The sequence below is a fragment of the Ailuropoda melanoleuca genome, chromosome X (genome assembly GCF_002007445.2).
Source record: "Ailuropoda melanoleuca isolate Jingjing chromosome X, ASM200744v2, whole genome shotgun sequence".
NCBI lineage: Eukaryota > Metazoa > Chordata > Mammalia > Carnivora > Ursidae > Ailuropoda > Ailuropoda melanoleuca.
Window position 1 is genome coordinate 8509124 of NC_048238.1, and position 23544 is coordinate 8532667.

Sequence of the window (23544 nt, forward strand, 5' to 3'; positions counted from 1 at the left end):
CTGATCCAACTTTAAACCAACAAGAAGGCCTCCCTCCATCCATATCTCGTCACTTAGGATATCAGGATCATACTTTTTGGTTGAACTGTACGAAATGGTTAACATTTGACAATTTTGGACCTATAAAAATGGCAGTTTCAAGTGACCCAACCCAAGAGATCTGGGGAGGAATCTGGGGGGTGGTCTGGCTCCACTTCCCTTCTCTAGTTCCCAGACAACACTCACACAGACTGTACAGATGACCCAGAAAGCATAGCTTCTGCACATCACTCTTGCCACTGCAGGGGAATAATGGAACCAAGTGCAATCACTGGGCATTCTCCACCTGCTTGTTCTAGGCAGTTCCTCTGAGCTCGTAAGTAAGATCCCAGGGAGACATGCGTGGAGTAAGTCCACTTTAACTCTTTCAGTCTTTTCTTTCAATAGGTGACAGACAGCTTTCAAGCTTTCCATGAGACTCCTACAGCCCACTGTCCTTAGGCTCCTTAATGGGTCCTGAGAATGCTTCCTGATCACTGACCCTCTGGGTAACCTTCCTACTGGTACTTTCTACTGATAATCACAGTATTTCTATTTGGAGGGAAAAATATGCCAGGATGGAATATATTTGACATACATGTATGAATTACACCTAACGATAATTGGTCAATTTTAGTTGCTTCCTTATGTTTTACTGTTAGTGTGTTTATTTTTCAATAAAATAAGATACACATATTATTTTTCTACTAACACTATACCATTTCTACCATCACTTTTAAGTAATTTCTCTACCCTTAATCTATTTATCCCATTTTTCTCCACTGTTGATATGTGTACCCAAACTAGCTTGGGTGTCTGAGACCAAAAGCATTTCTCCTGACTACCAACTGGAGCATCTTCTGATGCTTGAGAAGCAGCTCGAGAAGGTTGAGCCAAGGGTCCAGGAACTTCACTTCAATGCTACGCGCAGTGGAGAACTCTGCCTGTGCCAGACACTGGGCTAAATGAAGTGGTGGCGGGGGATACAAAGTGGATGAACATTGTCTTTACTTAAGCAGATTACAAATCTGTAGAGGAATGAAATTATAACACCAAATGGAGCAAACACAGCATAGAACCGAGTCAGAAAACATGAATTTCAAATCTAGGGGCCACAGCTTACTAGCATTGTGATTGGGGCAAGTTGCGTGACCTCCACTAATTCCTCCCTTGACAATCAATTAGTGAAAATAATCCTGGTCTTACTCTTGCTTGCACTTGATATTTAATGTTACTTAATGAGAATTTTATATCACGTGTAAAGCACGATTGAACACACTCTACAAATGCAAGCCATTACTTCAGTATTTTCACCGTGTGCATACGCTACCCCATTTCATCCTCAGTAATCTCAGTCTCAGAATGAATTATGACTTTCCTGCTTTAAGACGGGCGAATTAGGCCAAAAGAATTGCTTAACTTCACCACTGCCACAAGACTCTTTCCTAAAGGACAATGATGAAGCCCCACGCTGAAGGCAAATTTCTTGAGATTCATCAGCAATTTTTTACTTTCTAATTGTCCACATCTTCTCACTTTACAATTTTTCACTTCCCAGTTACTCTTTAATACAATTCAGTCTGTTTTCTGCTTTCACTATTCAGATAACACTGGTTTGGTCAAGATCCCCTAAGATACCATGTTGTAAAGTTCGCGGGGGCTGGGGGGAGGACTGTTCTGCCTTCATTCCACCTGATTCCATAGCAGCAATAGACTGAGCTGACCACTCACCCAGTCGTCTTGCATCTGTTTCCTCTCCTAGCTTTTGCTAAAGATACCACTTTGCCCACTTCTGCCTTCACTAGCCACTTGTTTCTGCTTCTTTGCTGCTGCTTGTCCTTTTTTCAAGCTCTAACTGATGGCATGCCTCATGGCTCTGTTCTAGGCTAGTATCTCTGAAGTCAAACCTTCTCAAGATGTGTTCAGCATCTATGGCCCTCCTGAATCAGACTCACCAGAAATAAGCTCCATCAGGGAAGAAAACCTTTGACATTAACTGCTGAATTCCCAGAACCTGAAAGAGTCCCAGGCACACCTTGGTGCTCAAAAAATATTTGTTGAAGAAATGAATTGCCTGAAGTGCCTGTGAGAATCTGGGATGCATTCCTGGACTTCTAAACTGGAATCACAGTTGATCTGACATCTGGAAACCAAAATCTCTGGTCTTCTGTCACATGACCTTTCATCCATGCCCTTTCTTTGACCCAATACCCTCCCCCCTTCCTCATCGTCCATGCTGGGGGAAGACTTTCCTGAACCCCAATGCCACCCAAAGTAAGTCAGTTCTCTCTATTGTGCCCCCTCACAGAATCCTCTCCTTTGTGGAATTTATTGTCACTCTAATTTCACACACATGTGTGTGACTGTTTAACGAAGTCCTCTCTCCTGCCAGCCTGTCTCAGATCTTGTAGGTTTCTCTTTATCATTGTATTCCTATTTCTTCATCTAAGCCTTACTCATAGTAAGCCCGCAGGAAATATCAGTGACTAAATTAATATGTATGATACGGGTTAATATTAATATATCAAAAGTATATTAATAATACATATATAAAATATATTTAAATGTTATATTAATGATATAATAAATAATTATTAAATGATGGCATAAATTTCTCTATCCAGCTCCAAGCTCTCCTCTGAATTCTAAAGGCATATATCTATGTAGGTGTTTCAGGCCTCCACATGGATATTTAGTGGGCTTCTCTCCTTAAAACTCTCCCCACAATCTTGTTTCTCTTTCAGTATCTTCTTCATGTGGGTAAAGAGCATCATCGACCTGGTTGCTCAAGCAGGAACTTGGGAGTTGCATTTGGTTCCTTCTTTTCCTTCATCAGCCTTCTATCCCATAGCCAATCAAACACCTAGTCCTGTTTCTTCCTCTAAAATACATTGTAAATCCATCCCTTCTCCATCTCCACAGCTGCTACCCAAGCCCGATCCTCCCTCAACAGTCAACTGGATGGTTGTCGTGGCCCAATGACCACCCTGCATCCATTCTCGCTCTCCAATAATCCATGTTCTACACAGAACTCAAAACATCAATCAAATCTTCCCTAAATAAAGATGCATCCCAATTCAATGGCTTCCAGCTGAAATGGAATAAAATACATACCCATTAGCTAGGCCCTGCCTATCTGTCACAGTGCCTCAGGGTTCTTTCTCTTATCAGACCCTGCTTTGCACATGCTGTTCCTTCTGTCTGGAATGACTGCCCCATGTGCCTTCACCCCCTGCCCATTTCACAGAGCTGGCTTCTTCTCTTTTAGGTCCTCAGATTAAACGCCACCTTCTCAGAGCAACATTCTCCAGCACTCTATCTAAAATCAAAGTACATCTTCTGGTATCTATTATCACAGAAATCTATTCTCTACACAGCATTTACCACAACTTGGAATTACTGATGTACCATGGTTCATTCTCTTGTTTCTGCATTGAAAAGCTCCACGTCAGTCTTGTTTGCCATTGAATCCCGAACACCTCAAAGCCCAAAACATAGTTCTCGTAATAAATGGTTGTTGTATGAATGAACAAAGAAGAAAAAGACAGTCAAAATAGAATGACTTCAACAGATTCGTGGTTGCCAGGACCTGGGGGTGCGGGGAGGGGTTGACTATAAAGAGGCAGCGTGAAGGCACTTGCGGGGGGTACAGTTCTGTGATTGTGGTGGTGGTCACGCAACATCATGTATTTATCCAAACTCACAGAACTGTACCCCCAAAGGATGAATTTTACTGTACATAAATTGAAAACCAAATGAACAGGATTATGATGCTTCCAAAACCCAAGTCAACTCAGAGCAAATGGAAGAATCCAAGCTTCACAGGCTCGGGGCTCTTTTGGGAAGGGGGGGTCAATTAACTCCCCGTGTTCGTGGTCAAGTACTGACTCAAACCGTACTTCCTCGTTTCTCATTTATCAGTTTAAAGAAAGGAAACCGGAAACAAACTCAAGATGTGGAGGATAAACAATACAAGAGAAGACAGTGGTTAAAATAATATTTAAAATAATCATGTGATAAAATGTCAGCATTTGGGACACTTGGCTCTGTTTGTATTGGCTCACCCCAGGGGTGCAGTGGCTGTGGGCTGATTTCATAATGGTGCCTCCCACATACACACCCATGGCTGACCTCTGCTTTGTGCAGTAGATAATGACTAAACTTCACATATTACCCTGGCAAAATCTACCCCTTCCCTGGAGGGCTGTTACACACAGAAAATTATAGTTTCACAGCTGAACAATGTTTCTTTCTCAAAATATTATCACGATCAACTTTCATTAGAACAAAGTTACATGGGCTGATAAATTGCTGTCTTTTGCCAAATTATTACTCATCATGGTATAGTTACCCAACATATGCCACTGAGAAACTCCATTCTATCAGGAGAAAGCAGGACTCACAGATATTAATAGATTCTTTAGACATGAGTTGCATTCTCTAAAGTAAGCACAATGCATACGAATTTCATCTTGTGACCTTTCCCCCCAGCCCCCACTATTGACTTTTATCCATTAGAACATGTTGATAGATATACCATTTCAAAACGAAATATTTGGATATCTGACTCTGATTTGGGGAAAGGGAAATGGTGAGCTAATTTCCTCTTTTATCGAGCTGAATCACTGAGCTCGCTCTGTTGCTATGCACGCATGAGTCAATGCCATAGCAACCTCCCAATTTGCTCTTATACACACAACAGCAGAATGATGCTAATAGGTATGGTTTTTTTTCCCAATCCTTAGATTTTATTTGTTCTCTTAGTAGTTTTAATTTGATACTATATTTTACAATACAGGGTTATTTAGTTATCCTTTGGGAATCTTAAAACTGCCGACCGCCATATATATCATTAAGACCTGTACAACAGAAGTGTTTATTTTTTGGAAAATTCACCCATAGTTGCCCTTTATTCTTCTTAATCTTTTGCTCACAATTAAAAGTTTGCACTTTGGACAACATGGACTGGATCCTCTTTAGGATTTTCTTTATGAGGATCCTAAATTTAAATGGGACTTATATGAATTATATTCTTCGAAATCCTAAATTTAAATGGGATTTATATGAATTACATTCTTTGAAATTCATGAAATAGAGGAATGCACAGACTTCTCATATACCTATTTCACTAAATTCAATGAACTTGTAATTATCACTTGGTATGTACTAGGAAGTGTGCCGGGCTCCAGAAAGAAATAACAAAATCTTCACTATCAAGGGATTCAGAAAACATCTCAGAGGCAGAGATAAGGGGATATTCTAGTTTCTTTGAGCTCTTGCTGTAGAAAATACGGGTCAGATACTCTTGAATTCTGCCACTTTGGGGTTTAGATTTTTCACCTACAAAATATACCGTACATCTAACTTTAGGCTAGTTTAGGACTATCACAAAACACACCATCTCAATCAGTGCTGTCTGGAAATTGTCACTGGTCAATGGACTGGAAGAATAACCGACTTATTCCTGAAACACCCAAAAGAGCTTTCTAATTCCATACTTTAAAATTACTGGGCCGCCTGGGCTGATATTATAATTAGTTCAGGAATTCTGTGTGTTATTTTATAGATAGGTGATACATTTTGCTGAAATTTTAAGTATCTATCCACCCTTCCACAATCCTATGTTAATGTATCCAAAGTGAGGAAAAAATGCGATTCCAGTCATTTTTCATCAAAGCATCTACTTCTAATTTGAAGAATGTGTATCAGATACCGCAGGAAACATCAACTCTCTCACTGACCAGATGCATTTTTAAAGGTCTCAGTGAACTGGCATCTTTTCATTTCTGATCAGGTGGAGAGCTGTGTTTTCTTAACCCTACGCATGTTCTTTCCATAAAGCCCACTGCAGCTAGCTCCCGTTGTTCTCAGAAGTGGGAGCAAAAGCCTCAATTCCACAGGTCTGTCTTGATGATAATTGTAGAGACAGAAGGCCCTTGTTGTTCTTAATGAGTCATATTTTTAAGTTATTTGTATATTATGAAGAAGTAAGTTTGGCATTTTTAAAAGTATTAACTTGTGACTTCAATAGATCACCCCGAGGTTAATATTCCTTTGAAAAGCTACTATGGAAACGTATTTTATATCAGTAAGCCTCAAAGTGTGATCCCAGGGCCAGATGCTTCAGTCTCAGATGAGAACTTATTAGAAATGCAAGTGCTTGCACCCCACCCCAGACCTACAGAATCAGACACTCTGGGGTGGGGTCTGGTAGCCTGTGTTTTCACACGCCCTCAGGGGAATTTCAATGCATGCGCAAGTCTGAGAACCATTACTTTATATAATACATGTTTCTTATTTAGGATCAAACATATATACACTAGAGCTGAGAAATAGCTCTTTTCTTTTTTGATGCTGTGAGGGTGGTTTTTGCATGTGTGTGTCTGTTTGCTTGCTTTGTGTTACTTTTGGTATTCTGACAAAAGCGGGATTTCTGCCTTCCCTAGTGTGGTTATGACACAAGATCACCTAGTTCCTGATGAACTAAAAAGTCATTGTAAACATTTTAGCTTCAAAGAATTACCTATTTAAAATACAAGCTATTAGCAGCAATAATAAGAGGATGACTAATTTGAATAACCTAGCAGCTTGGGTCTGAAGAAAGATCAATGGCTTAGAGTCAGAGAGACTTTAGTCCAGCATTGTACAGGTTAAGTGGGGGTTTCTCAACCTCAGTGCTATTGGCATGTGCGGCCAAATAATTCTCTGTTGGAGGGAGGGTGCGGGATGTTTTAGCAGCACCCAGGTCTCTATCCACTAGGTGCCAGGAGCACTGCTTCCCCCCCCGCCGCCCCGCCAAGCTGCAGCAATAAAAAAATGTGCCATTTCTACTGGTCCACCAGGAATTCTCAACCGTGGCTGCACAGTGGAATCCATTTAAAATGCTGATGCCCATGGTCCATCCCAGCCCGGTTGTATCAGATCTCTGGGTAGGCTCAGGAATCCATAGGTAGTTTTTCAAAGCTCACCAAGTGTTGCTGAGGTGCAGCCAAGACCTACAAATATTGTATTGACATCACTGTGCCTTAATTTCCTAACCTGGGAGATGGGTGCAATACTATCTATTCTAACTATCACAAAGAATGCCCCAATGATTGAATGAGAGAACATTTGTAAAAGCACATGTTCCACAAAACACTAACTATGCTAAAGTCAGCAGAGAAAAATAATGCATTTGAAAAAGTTGCCATGCAAATGAAAAGCTATCCTGTCCTCTATAATTAACTAGGATGAGTTATATTTACTGTCTCTTGGATGCACACCTCATTTACAATAGTCAAGAGATGTGGAGAATTTGCAAAGTCTTTCTTGGGAGTAAACTGGTAGTGTTACTTAGTCCTAGACGGACAGAAAACCGTATCGTATCATATCAGATCAAACTGTCATACTGTGCACCAACAATAATGTGCACATCTAAAATCAAATCCCTAATCTTTCTACTCTCTTGGCTCTCAAGAACTCATTTTAATAAGTTAGGAGAGGATTCAAATTCATCTGAAGATAAATTACCTCTTTAAAAATTTTTAGAATGTAGAAAAATCATATATATTAGAAGTCTGGTATAGGCTTCAACTGTGTCCATATGTATTATTTCTTTAAAAAAACAAAATGATCATGGGGCACCTGGGTGGCTCAGTCGGTTAAGCAGCTGACTCTTGATTTCGGCTCAGGTCATGATCTCAGGGTGGTGAGATCGAGCCCTAAGTCAGGCTCCATACTCAGTGCTGCCTGAGATTCTTTCTCTCTCTCCCTCTGCCCCTCCTCCCTGCTCATGTTCTCTCTCTTTCTCTCTAAATAAATAAATAAATAAATAATAAAAATAAAAGATCTAAATATCTGAAGCAAACAATACCAAATATTAATGTTTTTTTTTTTAGATTTTATTTATTTATCTGACAGAGAGAGAGAGACAGCCAGCGAGAGCGGGAACACAAGCAGGGGGAGTGGGAGAGGAAGAAGCAGGCTCCCAGTGGAGGAGCCTGATGTGGGGCTCGATCCCAGAACGCCGGAATCACACCCTGAGCCCAAGGCAGACGCTTAACGACTGAGCCACCCAGGCGCCCCCAAATATTAATGGTTATTAAATCTGAACAACAGATACATAGGTTTTTATTTTTTTATACTTTTCTATATGTTTGAAATATTTGATTAAAACTAAAAGAAAATGTTAAAATCAGTTTGAACAAAGCACCAGAGAATACTCTGAAGGAAAAATAAAGAAGACATGTTTTAGTTGGTGTCAGGTGATCAAGGACACCCCCCATAGGGATGGAGAGGCCAGCTGGAGGCAAAGGGGCTCCACTTCACAGTGCTTGGCTCTGTTCACATTGCTGGCATACGTAGGTAGCGGACATCAGGCCTTTGACGTTCAAGATCAATGTTGAACTTGCCTTGCATGTAAGGAGTTTATTATTGTCACATGTTCTACCAGCTTTTAAACTAAGCAAACTATTACGAAATATCTACTTCTCCCCTCCTGTACTCTTCTCTAGCTCTAGAAACCAATATGGTAGCAATTGTGACATTTTACACAAAAGGTAGTAAGAAGAAAGCCCTTTAGGTGCATCTTTTAAAAGAACTAACTTGGGAGCGCCCAGGTGGCTCAGTAGGTTAAGCGTCTGACTTGATCTCAGCTCAGGTCTTGATCTCAGGGTTGTGAATTCAAGCCCTGCACTGGGCTCCACACTGAGCATGGAGTCTACTTAAAATAAATAATTAATTAATTAATTAAAAGAACCAATTTGCCTGAAGCACTACACTCACGTGTGGGCTATGATCAGATAAATAAGCAGAACAGTTTTCTCCTGGAGTAGGAATTGGCAAACTACAACCCATGGGCCAAATCCAGTCTGCTGTCTGTTTCTGTAAATACAGTAATAATTTAACATGGCCTGCTCTGTTCCTTTACATATTACCTCTGGATGCTTTCAGCTACAATATCAGAGTTGAGTAATTACAACAAAACCTGGCCAAAAGCCTAAAATATTTACCATCTGGCCCTTTACAAAAAACTTTCTGACCTCTTGTTCTAGAGTACTATGAACATATAAAATTTTCCCATAGAAACTTAATAAGTGATTAGACAAAATAAAAATTTTTAATGACTTTTTGTACTGTTGTCAGGCGATAAAACACATTTCTTCTATATTTTTCTTTTAATACTAATAAACCAATTATAAATATTTAAATATTAATTACCACTTTTTCTCTTTTAAAAAAACTGGTGTGGCCTACAAAGGAAACCTAACAGAAGATGTGTGTTGATGATTAATAATTTAACATGTTGTTAAAACGTTACCATTTGACAGTCTCTCAAACTGGCCCTTTCCTAGAGTAATACTATTTTAACTGTACAGCTATTTGGAGTTGAATACTGCATTACATGTAAAAATATTATGGAAATTTATTGACCAAGAATTCTTCCCTTTTCAAAGAAATATGGAAGTCATAGTTGTATGCTAGAGAGAAATATGAAGGTGATCTCCTTTCCAGTCCTTTAAAAATAATCACCTTTATAAAGAGTAAAGATGACATTTATGTTTCAACATAAGTAAGAACCTATTTTTATTTCATTTTACATGCCTGGCCTTTCCAGTGTTTGGGGAAATTTTAAGAAAAGGAGCTTTTGTAGCTACATACAGTTGTATCATTCCCAGCAGGCTCATAAATTGAAAATGAGACCCTACTGATATCCCTTCCTTTGTTTTTCCTCAAAATGATCACAAAATAGGCAAATAGGAAGAAATAAAACAAAGAGAGTGCAGAGCTATGGTTGCCAAGGCAACCATAATCATATTTCCTTTGAACTTCGGTGGAGCATCCACTGTAGTTCAATCCAAGTTCATGTTTCCTAAGTCCTTATTATCTGCAGCAGTATCATTCTAATCAAGTAGGTGATGACAAGAGTATAGAACAGGAACTGAAATGCCATGGCACTCCTATTATGGGGAAAAGATGGGAAAACAACACTTGCGACTTGCTAGCATACCCAATGGCCAAGAGAACATTTGCTCCCACTCCACCCCATTCAACAAGCATTTGTGGTACTAGCTGGCTACTGCCATGGATGGAAATGTGAGTCCCACCCCTAGATAATGTAATAAGCACAGACTAAAACGAACTGCAATCCCCTTCTAGATCCCCATGGCCCTAGAGAACTATGAGATAGTACAGAATGGCTGGTAGGCACACTCTACAGATCAGCATTTGTAGACCTTTTTCTTAAAAGAAAATATTTATAAACATCAGCTTGTCTTCATAATGAAGAGAAGAAAATGTTTCCATACAATTTTGAGGTAACTATTACTACTCATTTTTATTTCATTTGATGCTGCCTTCAGGACTGAAGAGGATGTTGTTTACTCCAGGAGATGGTCAATATCTTGGAGGTTGGGTAGCCAGAGGTTGCCTCGATGAGCCCTAAACAATCTTTGCTCATATTTTCCAACTTAGGCACTCATAAATTTGAAAGTCTATAAAGATGGTTGGTGTTTGAAAGTCTGAATGCATTTTCCCACAGAAACCAATTTATGCATACTGATTTGGGTTCTCAGGCCAGCTGATGTGGTCTCATTTAACCCATAATACACCTCAAGTGCAGAGTGGGAAATATAAATATAAATGGGGACACCATTCTCATTCATCTCAGACCCTGGTAAAGAGAGGCATTCTCCATCATGGTATAGGAGAAAGAGCACTGGGCTGGCGTCAGAGGTCCCTTTCTGTGCCTCTAGACCACAGACCATCTCCTGTGAGTCCTGTGGAATCTCCTGGGTCCATGTCAGTAGCCTGGCCCACCACAGGATCTCAATCCAGAACTTGCTGGATAAATGAAATAATGAGCACACTATGATTCTGGGCTAGTCACTTCACCATCTTTGAGATTTAGTTTCCTTCCCTATAAATATAAATTAGATGCTTGAGAAGAGTAGACCTGGCACTGTGCTTGTCTTGCTCTCTATTCATCAGCCCCTCAGGTTGGTGGGTGACCCATTTTATTCCTGTTTTTTGTACTATAGAGATAATTAAGGTTGTCACAAGGGGTGGATGGAAAGGCGTATCATGAGGATGGAGACAGAGATCACTGGTGGGGACTAGAGAATCATGGTTCTGGAAAGGAATTTTCTGAGAATATAGGCACCTACTAGCATTTTTCACTGAACCAAGAATGTGATAACAAACACTTCCCAAATTCACCCTCTCTGTGAAGCCCTTTTTGAGTAACCCCCACCTCATCTTTCTGGTGTCTCCTTTCCCTGATATTTCACTTTATGTCTTTATTCTTTATTTCTAGGACAGTGACCCCTTCTCATTTACTTTATTTTCTGCTATTTATTGGTTATCCCCTGACACAGAATGGAACTACTACCCAGAGTAGGGATGTGCATGTGTTTCATTCAGAGCTGTATCTCCAAAACCTGGAACAGTGTCTGCTCATAGTAGGCATTCAATACATATTTATTGAATAAATGAATCACTGAATGAGAGAAAAGAGTATACCCTTCTTTAGATCTAAATAGAGGAGCTAGACATTTCAAAGTATAAATTTTCCAAAAAAGATAAGGAAGCATTACTTGAAGACAAATTTTGGAATCTTATTAAATCTAAGAGGACAACCATTTTTGTCAGAAAAACTAAGGTAAGGAGACCCAATATCCCGAAGTACTGCCCAGCAAATTCGGTAACCAGAGTGGTTGCTTAAATACAGATGCTCTTGATTATCTATAAACATGTATAAAGAAGGACTGCTGTTGGACTTTAGGCTATCCTGACAACTATCCTGGGAACTCTCCAGATACAATGGAAACACAAGATTTTCAGAACTGGTAGGTGTGCATTCAAATTCTTGCTCTGCCTCTTAATACCTATTGACTCTGAGCAGTTAGAGAACCTTCCATGTTTCAGTTTTCTCCTTTCTAAAACTGGAATATGGCCCATTGCCTTGCAAAGTTGTTGTGAGGGTGAAATGAAAAGATGTAAGTAAACCCAGGAGACAGAGAACATTCAACAGGCGATGACTTTCTCACCGTTGCTTCCTATCACCCTCCCAGCTTCACCCCCACTAGCAGCAGGCTTGCCTGAGTCACTGAACCCCTTGGTCTCCACTTCTCTCTCCTACGAGATGAACAATTGGGTTAGAATGATTCCAAATAGACCTGCCACTCTGAAAATCCTGTGCACTCATTTTACCTCCCCAAATATGAAATTATGGGGCTGGATGAAATGAAGAGATATTGTAGAGATAATCTAGATTTATTTACAGAGGATTATTAAGTATTGTGAATTGTGTGTGTTGTAATTCTATACTCATAACCTTAAAATGTAATTTTTCCTTAAAAAGTCTTCTGGAAGAAGAGTTATGGTCCATGTCTCAGCAGTTCAAACTCCAGAGAGTTTTTCAATATTTGGGAGGGGCTGAGGAGGCCCAATATTTTAAAGATGAACGTAATTTGGTACTGAAATCTTCCTTTTGCATTTATGACTGTGTCCCAAAAGAGAATCCTAGAAAAGAGAACTGTGGTTCAGAAATATCAAGAGACCTCCTAAGAATTCAGCAAGGTTTCATACGCATTTCAGTTGCTTTATGCTTTAAAATTGTTATTCATTTACAAGTTCCCACATTTATACTGCCCAAACAGGATGAATGTGACAACCTGTGAGTAATAAGAAAAGGAAGAAAATCAAGTTACCAAACAAATTATTTCCCTTTGGGTCATGTGCACCCCATAAGATACCTTGGATACAGCATTTACATCACAGAAAAATTTACTTAGGATTAGCAGAAAAATAATTTACTGGTTGCCATCTAGTCTTTAAAAGTCCTTTTTAAAAATTAACCTATTCGAAGAGTTCCCTGGGGAGAAAAATCTTTTAATTCTAATGCTTTTGCCCCAAGAAAAAATGGTCTGCAATATTTCTAAATACACTAGTGAAAAAGAACTCCCTTGAGTACAACCACAATGTTTAATTCCTTAAAGCATGTCTTGGTTTGAACAACATACCTGCAGGTCATATTCAAATTACACACTTTTGGGTCATATTCCAATCATACACACACATACACACACACTGCACCACCCAATTCTCCCATTTCCTCCTGTAACCAGAAAATGGAATGTTTTACCACAACCATGCACACCCTTCCATTTGCATAAAAATAATGGCTTTAACCCACCAAAGAAGCACAAGAACATAATCAGGGTTGAAATTAGTCAAAATGAATAAAAGTTTTTAAGACAAAAATAAACCTTAAATTCTAATATAACTTTGCCTGGATCAATGCAACCATGTTAAAATAAATACCTGTATCACATAATTAAATATAGGTGATCCTGAAACACCCAACTTACAAATATCCTGTGCGTGGGAACAGCCAACCCAAGTGAGACGGACCAGGACTAGGGCAGGCTCTCCCCAGGTCTGAAGGCGGGAGAAGGATTCCCCTTGGTCTCTTCCTGCTGGACACCGGTGTTGGTAGTGATTAGAGTAGAAGGGAGAAATGGGAAGCCATGGTTCTCATGCCACGACAGTATTCCCTTCCCACCATGCTCACCAAGGAATCCATTTCCCATAAATGTTACAAAGAGTGCCTTGGTTCCCAGGCGGGTCCATCAGAAGTCCGCTGGGCCCACAGTGCAGCTGGAACTGTGCTATTAATACTAGGCTGACTTCCCACTTGGAAGCCAACTCCAGCTCTGACAGTGTTCATCAGCTCTGTTATGGTTAAATGGATTTGTGGGCGGTCCTGGGAGCCTGCCAGTTAGAACATCCTTTCTGTGGGAAAATTCCTGCCGAGGCCCAAACAACTCACTGACAAACATGGTTGTAGACCACGTTGGGAGACCCTTAGGCATTGACAAATCAATCCTCACCTTTCTCTTCTGGCAGTGCTTGGATGATCGTCCTAGTAAACCATCGCACAGATAAACACATGGTGGGTACAACACTCAGCACATGACCATGGTAACTAATAGATATATTTTGCTGTAATCATTAATACAGCAACAGAGTTACCTCTCCCCTGACACATACACATGTACACACTCATTAGGACACTTTAGGCCCATCGCACGCATGCACACACTCCACCATGCAATGTTCCATGTGAACATGTTTTCATCTACACAGAAGTGTCTTTGTCTTTTCTTGGGGAAAAAATGAACCACGATCCAGGCTTGAACTGCGTACTTTAACTGTTGTTTTCTTGCTCTGGGGATTGATTTGTACTTGTTCATCTACATTCTCAACTGGCCCCTCCCCAGGCCAAAAAGACAACTGTAGGACAACCAGCCAAAGCATGGAGATGCTCAGCCATGGGACAGAAAGTGAAAGAGTTGTAATCAAGATTAGACCTGGGGCCTGAGTAACATCATGTTCAAATCAACTGACAGATTCTCTATTACACAATAGTCCTCTTGAATTACTGAAACTTACATGTGCAAAGGATACTGATCTCATCAATGGTAAAGAGAGTCTGGTAAAAGTTGATGAATTACAAACCCGAATCATTTCTACACACATACACACAGCTAACAACACAACAGAGGAGATGGTGGATGATTTCATTAGCAGATTATAATCTGCTAGGAGATGAAAAATATTCACTGCCTAGGAGCCTTAAAAATGCACACTATTAACCTGTCCAAGGGAGACGACGGCGATGCTGAAACAGGTACATACAATATACCTTCAGTTTTTGCAGCAGAAGAAAGCCAAAGCTGTATTATTTACTTAAAGACAGCACAGGAACCACTGGAGACCACAGTGGTCATGGAAGAGCAGAGGGTTTCCCAAATCTGATGTCTTCTTAAGTCAGTTCATCAGTCTTTCATCAAACGGCAAGGGCAGAGACAAGGACCAAGGTCAGTGTAGTGACCTGTCCTCCAGGGAGGGGACCAGAAGAGACTTCAGCACACCTGAATGATCTCCAGTACAGAGCCATTAATGACACCCCGGCTTTGCTGTTACATCTTTATTACTTAATCATCCCCAAGGATAACATATTTTCACATCCATGGGGAATCTGAAATGAAGTTAAGAGCAGATTTGGGCTTATTCTTAAAATAAATGCCTGAGAATGATCTTTTAGTTGGCATATAATATTTATAAATATAAATAAATATTGTATACTATGTATATATACTATATTCACCTAGATTGATGTATATATACTGTGCATATGTGTATATATTACATACTGTTTTTTCATACAATATGGATGCTAACTGACCTTTAAAAATGCCTTCAAAGTTTACTATTGAGTCCCAGCATACTTAGGACCACATCCATCTGTGGCTAGCTAATTAGAAATTACTAATTTCTGGAAACATGCCTCACTAACATGTTTCCAAACTGAAAGTAAGATGCAAGTGTGCATACCTGTATCGGTTGTTAAAAGTATTAACCTTACACTATTGTAGAAGTGTCAACACGAATCCACCCTCTGGAGTAGCCATAGCTACTGACCAATACACAGAGGTAAGCCCCAGAAAGAAAAGTGTTCCCAAATACGCATTGGGAAAGAAGGCAAAAAATAATAATAATTTCCCCCTCAACATTAGGTAAACCTGTATGGTGCTGTGGAAACAGAAAAAGGTATTAATTCCACATAGTGCTCTCTCCCAGGCAAAAACATTTTAAAATAAAAATAGCTTTTAAAAAAGTTCTAATTTCAAGTCACCCTGAGAACTAAACTTCTTCCTTTCAGGGAATTTACCAGTCTTAACCAGTGCTTAGAAGTCTTGAACGTTGATACATTTGCCGGGGTGCACTTGCCTGACCAGAAGCAATCTGTCTTGCTCAACAGTAATGCTATACTCTACTCAAAACAAAACAAAACAAAACAAAATAAAAAACCAGAAAAGAAAAAAAAGAAAACAAAGGATGGCAGATATGTTAATCTGGGCTAAGTTGTCCCAAGGGCCACACCTATTTCTTGGTGGTTGATCAAACCCAGTTCAGGATAAGGAGTTTGAATACGTGGCAAGCAGCCCAAATGAATTTTTGCCAGGTCCCTCCTTGTTTCAATTCCTTCTTCCCTAATTGCTCCGCTTCCTCTCAGCACTTTCTGGTCACTCTCCCTGACCCCATCATTGGAGAGGGTGTGTCCATAAAGTGGGTGCAGTCATATTTTAAACAAGGCACTCCCTGGGCTTTCTAATGAGCCAACAATCTTCTGTGACTGCATGAGGCAAACTTTTCATGCAAAGAGATGTTCAGAATACCTGAAAGGATAGAGAAGCTAACTTTTTGTCATTGCCACGCTAACAAGATTTTTGGTGCCTGATGGCTAATAAATGGTTACATGTATGGAGAATTTGGTGTTTCCTAAAACGTAATAGGGATATGGTGGAGCAGTAGTTAACCTTCACCACCTTGCACTTCTTTAATGGTTTCCATTATCTACCAAAGAGAACCTAATAGTTGCGACTGTCCAAACTAGTCGGGGCCCAGGGTCAGTGTGCAACATCTATCCTACAAGATCATTGTTAGGATTACATGAAATATATATACATATTTTTTCACCACCACCATCATCATGATCATCATCAACCATCATTATCACCATCACCACTAACTCACCATCATTATTATCATCATCGTGTAATGTGAAATAAGGACTACTCGTTACAGAATTTTAGTTAGGAAGGGAATGTGATCTATGATAGAGTAAACTCAAAGGTAAACACAGCAATCTACAGTTCTTTTATATAGAAGTATGTCCCAATAGTTCATCAGCCTCAATATATCTTGCCTCAATAGGCCATCTATCCACTTTTCTCCCATTACCAAGGAGCCTGAAGGTTTACATAAATGTCCAATTTCAGTGAAGTACTGGACAAATTTTTCTGGAACCTTTGTGGACCAGACTGTAAAATGTAGCAGAAATGGTTGTACATTCATGTGAACTTAAGAACTAATTAACCCTGCGTGCCTGAGTGGCTCAGCCAGTTAAGTATCTGACTCTTGATTTCTGCTCAGGTCATGATCTCAGGGTCATGAGATGGAGCCCTGAGTCAGGCTTTTTTTTTTTTTTCCCCCCCCGCCCCCGCCGTTTAAAAAAAAATAGAAAAGAATTAATTAACAAGAAGGGCAAAACGACAATGGCAAATACTTGGCCCCATTTCGCTCAAACTCTTCATCAAAAACTGACATAAAAGTATAGATCATATTTGTCAAATTTGCAGGTGTCACTAAGCTAGGAAAAATAGATAATAAGAGACAGAATTCGGGTTTTTAAATATAGTTTAAATTTACATATAATAATTTAATTAGATTGAAATGTTTAGAATGAAACTAAAACAAAAAGATTCAAAACATTAGAGAGAAGTTTGCATTTAAATTATAACAAAAATTAATCAGAGATAGAGAAGTGACTTGAGGAATAGGTAGAGCTCTTTGTCCACTAAGCTCAAAAGAAATCTGACAAAAGTGCTAAACCAGGTAAAGGAAACTTAGGCTGCATGAAACGAACTTGAGAATCCAACTCAAGAAAAGTGAAAATGCCCTGGGCTCCACCCAGACCACAATACTCCTGGAGCAGCAAACTGTTCCGGAGGCCACACCTTTGAAAGACATTGGTGCATCCAGCGAGCCCTGAAAAGGATGGTGTGGACAGGAGGGGAAGTTTCTGGAAAGTCATTTAACAAAACTTTGAGGTCCACAAAAGGAATTAAGGCTGTTTAGTCTGCCAGGAGTTGGGATAACAGAAATGCTGACTGGCCAGCAGGTAAATTCTATAGTAGATCTGGCCTATCTTCCAAGAGAGAAGATTTCAAATGACTGAACAGGAATTCCAGAGAGTAGGCCTGGTCTTTTCCAAGGAGATCCTTTCTAAAGAAAACATCTACCCAACCATAAGTGACTTAGGGGTAAGGGGACTCTTAGCACTCAGAGGCTCGTGCAGATAATCTTTGGCTCATCTATCCTAAACATGGAGAAAAGGATTCCTGCTATGGGGGAAAGGCCAAACATACGACCTTAGAGGTCCCAGCACTGTAATTCAATTCTCCTACATTACTTTTGACAAGAGATAGGAAGAAGAGGGAGGGGTTCGTTAAGGGAGAAGGTGATGCTTAGAAATGGGAGACATGAAGTTTACTGATGGCTCTTGGTGGCTAAGAAATGTAGCAGGTGGCAGAGTCTCCTTGATAACTAGATCCATACTAATCAAATAATAAAGGCCTGAACCAAACTTTCCCTATACGCCATCCACACCCTCTGAAGAATGGGATGATGCCTCACACTTTTTCACGTCCCCCCCAACAGCTTAGGTATGGGGCATGCAGCAGGTGCTCCCCGGCCCCTTGCTGCTCAGTTAACCTTTGACTTTTTCTCCAGGGGATTCAGGTTAAAGAATGAGGAATGATTCACCAACAGTGGAAAGTCTAGTTAGGCCAAGTGGCTATTTGCTTGACTGCTTTCACTAGGGTATACGATCCTAACCTAATTGGAAGTATTTGGACGTCAGAGTGATAAAAACATTACTTGGGCTATTTTGCAGCAAAATATCATAGTAGCGTATCAACATGGGTTTTTTCCTTAAATCTTTCAATTGCTGGTCATTTTTAAAAATTGTCTTTTCAAAAGTATTATACTTTTCTGATGTCTGATAGGACATTAATGAATTTTGTTAGACTGCACTTCAATACTATAATGATGTGATATCATTATTTGATATAATATTGTAAGATACATAGCATATATTGTATTTTGATATAATGTAGGTACCTTTTAATAACTAACAAGTCTCTAGAAGATTTACAACCATATAATCATTATACAGTTAAATTACACCAAAGCAACTTGAGAATTTATCATGTAATTAAATAACACAAAACATCCACATTGCCTTGACCCAGAAACGAGAAAAATGATGCTACAGAGTTAAAGCAAGGTTAGAACATTATTGTAGGGCACACCTGCTGAAGAGAGCACATTTTCAAATATCTACTTTACCTCTTTATTGCCCTCGGTTATGCACTTAGTCCTAACTGAGTCTGTGGCTCCCGTTAATTCGTTTTCACCTTTTATTGCTGGGGAATTTCATCGCAGCTCTATGATCTGCCAATAAATGACTCTTTGGGTCAATTGAGAATGCCACAGCTTTCGCTCCTGCAGTCTCAGAGCATTTCACTGCGGATTTTAATTATCGTGGTGTTGTGCTTATGAGCCACCCCCAAACGGCACTGAACTGGGAAGTCATTTTCTTCCAGTTAACTTTTTAATTAATATCAAAATGACAGACACATACGCGATGCGTCATTCTTTACAGACACTGGTTCATCATTGGACTTAATCACTTCCAGAGCAATGCAGATGGATGAAATCCAAGGGACTCTGATTCACAGGACTCCTGGCTTTTCTCCCATTCAGTTGGTGGGAAATTCTTTCTAAGTTAGATGAGGGGTGGACTTAGAGAAATCTGTATCCTACACTCTCCTGATTGGGCTCATGCCTTTATTGGTCTCCAAATCTCATATGTTTTTTGTTCAGTTGACCAGACTCCTAATTCAAATAGCTGCACTATTTTTTTTTCTCCTTCTTCCCCCAGTGTTGCAGCACTTTTCAAATCCGGGGCTTCTCTAGCTGGCCGCACAGATCTGCCTGAGTGACACACAGCATCTCTCCTCTGTGCTAATAAGTCACTTATAGCCCAGGGATCATCTTGGGTATCCTATAAGTCATGACCAGCAGTGCAGTAGGGACATAGCGATTTTCTTAATAAATCTCTGCTGTGCAGATAGATGAGCTAGGATTACCAACCAGGTCTGCTTTTGCTCAAACTTGTGTCTTAACTATCACTTAAAAAAAAAAAAAAACGAGATATAATTCACATACCATAAAATTCACCATCTTAAAGTCTGCAGTCCAGAGGGTTTTAATATATTCAGAGAGTTGTGCAACCATCACCACAATCAATTTTAAAGCATTTTCATCATTCCAAAAAGAAACCCATACCCAATAACAGTTCTTCCCCACTCTGCTTTTCCCCAGTCCCTGCAACCATGAATTCGCTTTCTGTCTCTATGTGTTTGCCTATTCTGGGTACTTCATAGAAATGCAATCATACAGTATGGGCCTCTTGTGTCTGCATTCTTTACTGAGCATAACGTCGTCAAGGCTCTTCCATGTTGTATCACTTACCATTCCTTTTTATAGCTGAATAATATTCTATTGTACACATCTAACGTTTGCTTATCTAGTCATCAGTTGACGGACATTTTGATTGTTTCCACTTTTTGGTTACTACAAATAATGTTGCCATAAACATTCCTGTACGTGTTTCTGTGTGGATATAGGTTTTCATTTCTCTTAGGAAGACATCTAGGAATGGAATTTCTAGGTTGTATTACTCTATTCTTAACTATAGCTTAATTGTTGCCCTCAGGTGGCCACAAGTGATCTCAATACTGTAAATTCTCCTACACCTTGACTCTATCAACTTTTTATAATAGAAAACCCAGTTTGGGACATTTCATTCTATTTTGTCATCATAAAGGCTATCCATTCATGTCTATGAACAGTTCAATGCAAAGACCTACAGAAAGTTAAAAATTAAATTTGAAGCATTTATCTTCTTAAAAATAAATACATCTTATTTAGAAGAATCTATAGATAATAGAATGGGTGAATTCTCCATTGATTAATAATACTTTCTAATAGTAGTATCTGCTATAGCATTTCCTCAAAAAAGCAAACACTTCCAGTACTATGTATGATCAATCATTTCTTCCTTCTGTGAGTGTCAAGTCCTTCAACGGGTAATGACATCAGTCTACAGAGAAATCTTGTAGGGTCATATCCATCTTCCATGAGACAATTGACCCAACCTGAATTAGTGATGTCAGAAAAACCTAACGTTTTACATGCAACTTTTTTTTTACATTCAGCAACACTTCATTGCCCAGAATAACAGAACAATAAACTTCATTAGATAATAAAAGGAACTTATTTATAATTAACAAATTAATTCTGTAAATGGTCCCTAAAGGAAGATTAAATGTAATCAGTCTTGCCCATAAGTACTGCCAATATAACCTCCAAATCATATTTAAACCTATAATAAAAGACTACTCCAATCAATACCAAACTTCCTCCCACCAGATTCCAGTGTATTCAAAATTCCTAATCGTCTTAGCACAAGCATTACTAAACACTATAATTTTACATTGTATTGCTTCACACTTAGAAAATATCCCTTCCCTTGTCTTCTGAGAAGATACTTCTCCAGGGATCTTGTAGACTTCAGATTTGCTTTCTTTCTCCTGCCTCATTTAGCATCAGTGAGATCATTCTGTAAAATCCACTGGGACGGGAGGCCATTTGCAACATATCAATCAGTCACATAGACAAAATTTGTCTTTAGATCTTATGCAAATACTTCCCACAAACACAAAATGTTTTTCCCACCTTTTCAGTAGACTAAGAGAAATCGATCTAGATACAGACGTATCACAACAAAGGTACTATTGCCCTCTGCTTCTTCATTTTGAAGGCCCTCTTAAAACAAGAAGAAAAAGATAAAACCATATTAAAGAAAGCTGAGTTACAGGATTCCAGCAGTATTGTTCTTACTGGTTTTGCTTGTTTGAGATGGCTACTGAGTTCCACAAATTGCTAATGAGGCCCCCACCCTTGAAATCCCCATGCCACACAGTATCCCCAAACAGAGCCGCAGTATGTGAAGGGAAGTGAAACTTCCAGGGTCAGCACCAGAATGGTGTTGACAAAGAAACCCATGTGCATGGTGCAGTGCAGACTGTTTTTCAAATGACCTCAATCTTTAAAAGGCCCACAAACATACAACTGGGTTGGCTTCCTCCTACCACTTGAAACAATCCCAGTTCACCTCACTCCCCCACCCCACCACCTCCCTGCTCACGTGCTAAGCAAATACATGCCATTTCAACATTTGGCTGAGGTACACATTAGCAAGGCAAATTTTTCTTACATTACTACCCACGGCCAAGTGTATAACTCTGAAGTGGTCTGCTCTGCCTGCTGTTTTTCCATGTGAGTGTAACATTATCTATAGGCGTACAATCCCCACCAGTGCAGAAGTAACTGCTAACCATTTGTATCTTAGTAACAGGGAATCCATGAAGCAATAGATGTTTAAGAGTTGGGGTGCCGAGGCGCCTGGTGGCGCAGTCGTTAAGCGTCTGCCTTCAGCTCAGGGTGTGATCCCGGCGTTCTGGGATCGAGCCCCACGTCAGGTTCCTCTGCTGGGAGCCTGCTTCTTCCTCTCCCACTCCCCCTGCTTGTGTTCCCTGTCTCACTGGCTATCTCTCTCTCTGTCAAATAAATAAATAAAATCTTTTAAAAAAAAGAGTTGGGGTGCCATCTCCCAGATTTGTATGAATTTCCTTTGTAATATCAATGACAAATTGTCAACTAAACTCAGCTGGTTAAGATAAGTCCACTGAACTGGGTTAGACAGCCTGAGCTGGAATTTCTCCTCTACCAATAATTAGCCATGTGACCTTGGGAAAGCTACTTAACTTGGTGAGCAGCCTCTGTTAGTTGCCTATCCAGCAGTCATTTCCCCTTCCCTTCTCCTTCCAAACAGAGGTCTGATGTTTGTTAGCCTTTCAACCTTCCCTTCGTGTGACGAAGGCTACATGATCCATCCCTGGTTCCAATGATAGAGTCTCATTATTTTTAGTCGGTTGTGGTTATGCCCTTATATTTGCCAGGGCTGTTTTCGGGAGGGAAATGGACATCAGATTAAGTTCAGTTATATAACAATCACAAAAAGAGCAAGAAACAAAAATAACAGTGGCTTTAAATAAGATGCAAATATAATTCCCTGGTGGAGAAAGCAGCCGGGTGTCAGTGACCCTGGAGCGCCACAATGCCATCAGGGAGGAGGCTCCCACCAGCTTACTTGTCTGTCAGTTTGCTGTGCTACCTCAGGCCCAACAAGGCTGCTTGAGCTCTGGAAAACATATCTGTCCTCCAACCAAAATGAAGCCTTCGTTGGTCACATGGACACAGTTGACTGCACAGGAGGCAGCGCAAGGGAGGCCGGGAGAAGGACGGCAACCAACAGTCATTGCCACAGCATGCAACCCAATTCCAGCCAATGAGACATGAAGAAGACTCGAGGAAAGTCCCCTGCTAAGGAGGAGAAACAAAGATATGGCTTGTACTTGTCTCTCTGGTCCCTGTCAGATAGCAATGTGATGTTTGGAATTGCTGCAGCCATCTTGTTACCAACCAGCCATCTTGAAAGCCAACAGAGTAGGACAGAGCCTACACAGAGAAAGACCTGCCACCCAATATTTTGTACATAGATCCTACACCACTCTGGATTTCTTATGATGTTAGACTGCAATTTCATTGCTCTTTAATTCTGTTGGAGGCGGAGTACTCTATTGCTTGTAGCTGAAAGCTTCCTAATCCATTCCACCCATCCAATAGGTCTTCCAAAGTCGAAGACAGTTATTTCTCCTCTTGATCTGTATTTTCACAAGCTAAGAATTCTAGAGACATAAAAGACCAGCCAGTTATTGTTTTAATCAC

At 40.0% G+C, this 23544-nt stretch overlaps 1 protein-coding gene across 4 annotated transcripts in view; it reads right to left on the reverse strand.

Annotated features, from left to right (window-relative positions):
* ARHGAP6 (Rho GTPase activating protein 6) overlaps window positions 1-23544 on the reverse strand; it is a 477667-nt gene that overhangs the window by 160030 nt on the left and 294093 nt on the right. Inside the window, exon 1 of one of the 4 annotated variants that reach the window (XM_019795052.2) lies at window positions 13368-14979. The exons of the other annotated variants lie outside the window; for them this stretch is intronic. The gene's annotated coding sequence lies outside the window, so the exon portion shown is untranslated. Of the gene's footprint in view, window positions 1-13367; window positions 14980-23544 lie in introns of those variants that run through there. 4 annotated transcript variants of the gene reach the window in all.